Raw genomic sequence first — 2,939 nt, forward strand, 5'->3', positions numbered from 1 at the left:
CGAATCTAGTATACTCGTACCCTTTTACTCTACGAGTAACGGGTATAATAAAAGCGTATCTCACTTTTATTATAGATGATGGTTATAAGACCAAAGTAATCACTGACGCAATCGTTTTTATGATTTGCAAAGACAACATGCCAGTGCGGTGTGTAGAGAAGGAAGGGTTACAAGGGCTCCTGAAAAAATGTGTGCCGCATTATAAAATGCCTTGCAGATCTAAGGCAATGATTGAGGAGCAAAAAAACTGGATGTGTAGGAGCACTAACTAAGATTTTGAGTTCTGTGCCAAGTAATTAGCTTTTAGGTAAAATGCTGTGATTAATACCATTTTATTCCAATTTGGAAGAATAACAGCGAAAACATCAAAATTTATAGCAGCTGCAAAGTCATGTGATCCCAAAACTTTTTATATTGAGGATTTAACCTCTAGATTCGTTGATAATTATGTAACGGTTGAAAAAAAGTTCTTTACTTTAAAAATTATATATTTTCTTTTTTTTATATAAATGATTAGAAAGTATATAGTTCTTAAATCCAGCCGGTTTAGTCTTAAATCGAACTGTTTTGGTCTTTATAAGGAGACGTCTAAATAGCTAGCTAGGAAAGGAACGCACCGACAAGGCAGTTTCGAATCAGATGATCCTAATCATAGCTATAAATACACTTAAAGAGGTTGAAAATGCCCTTCTTGCAGCGATCCGAACCTTCTTTGAACCCAAGTCTTGAATTATAATACCATACGTCAAAAACATAAAGTGTTATTCCCAATTCATTCCCTATTAAAAGTTTTGGCTAACGTGCTAATATCAGACTTTGTGGGGCTTTGATGTAGAAATCAGGAAAGTATTTGGATAAAACATTCTTTTCTCATTAGAAAAATTATCTAATCATAAACACAAATTTTAAAATATAATTTTTGGAGTTGCTTTGCCTTTGCTACACATTTCGGGAACTGCCATCCTAATTTGTAGTGCATTTAACTCCCTTCGATAATATCACTTGCTATAAAATATTTATATTTTGTTCCTTATATGTTTAGAGTGACTGGTTCGTTAGCGGCCAAACGCTTCACAATGACTTAAACCTGAGCCTCGTTGAAAACCAAATCTCGTTCTTCTCAACCAGATACAACGACCGACTAACTGCCCACCGTAATCGTCTCGCCCGGAGATTACAGGGGGCTATCTTAATTCGCAGGCTCAAAAGAAGACATTTTGGTCTGCTTCTAAGATGTTAATATGAATATATTTATTTACCTGAAACCTCACTATTCGAAATTTGACCTATTCCTATATATTAAGATGAAAACAAATTATATTTTATAATTAAGAGATTATTTACTTAAGACAACATTTAGGTTAAAGGCTTTAATTAGATCTGTTCCTGAACAATATTAAATAAAGATGTTAATTAATTAAAAAAAAAAAATATGTTTAGAAATAACGATGCTGGCTCCAGAAATTCAACAATAGGCTCACTTTAGCATACTCATAGGCTTAGACTTTTTAATGCCACGCCATCTGATTTCTCACCCCAAACTCGAAAACAGGCAACGGTCGTCAGAAATTAACACATTCGTGAACATAATTTTTGATGCATACTTTTCGGCGACTGTACCGCCCTTCAATTGGACTTCCCAATTTTCTTTTTCGTTTCCATACTCCACTAGCACTTTTTCGGGGGAGGGGAAAAAAGACATTGCCTAAGAAAGCAAACGAAAACCTAACGAAAAATAACATGGCAGCATGATGGGCCACGATTGAGAAGGAGTTGCGGCTGCGGCAGCGAAAAAAAACGTGGGTCCCAAGAAAACGGACGAAAACGAAAGGCGGAAACAGCTGGGCGGAGCTACGTTTCAGATATCAAGCCAATCCCCGGACTGAGAGCAGGCGACGTTTTGCCTCTGCCTTCCGCCTCTGCGCGAGTTTTAATTTTACAGAGCCAAAAGCTGAACTTGTTTTTATTTTTGAAGTTCCTTTCTCGTTCACCACACACCAGAATAATTAAGCGCCGACGTTTCAAAAATGGTTTGGGCACTCAAAAAATTGATTTGTTGCCCTCTTATGTAAAAAACAACGTCATTACTTTGTGAAAATTTGGCAATGCTTAAAGCAAATTAAATATAGTTTTACTTTGTTTGAAATCACTAGTTCACAAATATGACATATTTCTCAAAAATTTGTTCAAGCTCACTCAGCTTTAATGTTTACAATTCGCCTAGGCTCACTTGAATTCGCTTAGGCAAAGCTTTGGGAAAAGCTCAACACGTTAAGCTTTTTTAGCTCTAATATAATATATGTTTTGCACAGCCCCTTTTGTATTTCTTTAAAAGAGGTAGCGGTGAGGCCGAACCACTCCACTATTTTTTACATAAGCTTTTTTTTAAGCTTTTAGGTTAAAATAAAATTACAAATTAAAAAACTCATAAATTAAAAATAATAATAAGGCAATAGACAAGTTCCTTGACTAAACAATACCCGTTGCTTAGACAATCAATTGAAAAATAAAGGTGGCTTCAGATATAGATGTCGCCCCAAATTATTTGACATACGCATCTACGAATATTTTTATATACTGGCAATGACGTCACTAAGCAATACAAGGCTTTTATTGTTTGCTGATATACTATTTCAAAATATATATGTATATATTACATTGCAGATTATATTATATTGTATTGCAGATTATATTATAGTATATATATACGAAAAGAAGTATACACTTCCTTCTAATTTAATATAGCCTTTTGTCTGGAGGTAATTTGTAAGAAAAGGCAACATTATTTTTAATGGTTGAAGATGACCTAACATAGGCACGCCTTAAAAAGTGCACAAAGTTCTAGAAATATTACAAATAAGTAAATAAATCTTTAGTTATTAGTTATTAGCCATATGGTCTATTGAGGACAAGACTTTTATATTACAAGAACTCTCAAA

The sequence above is a fragment of the Drosophila santomea genome, chromosome 4 (assembly GCF_016746245.2).
Source record: "Drosophila santomea strain STO CAGO 1482 chromosome 4, Prin_Dsan_1.1, whole genome shotgun sequence".
Lineage (NCBI taxonomy): Eukaryota > Metazoa > Arthropoda > Insecta > Diptera > Drosophilidae > Drosophila > Drosophila santomea.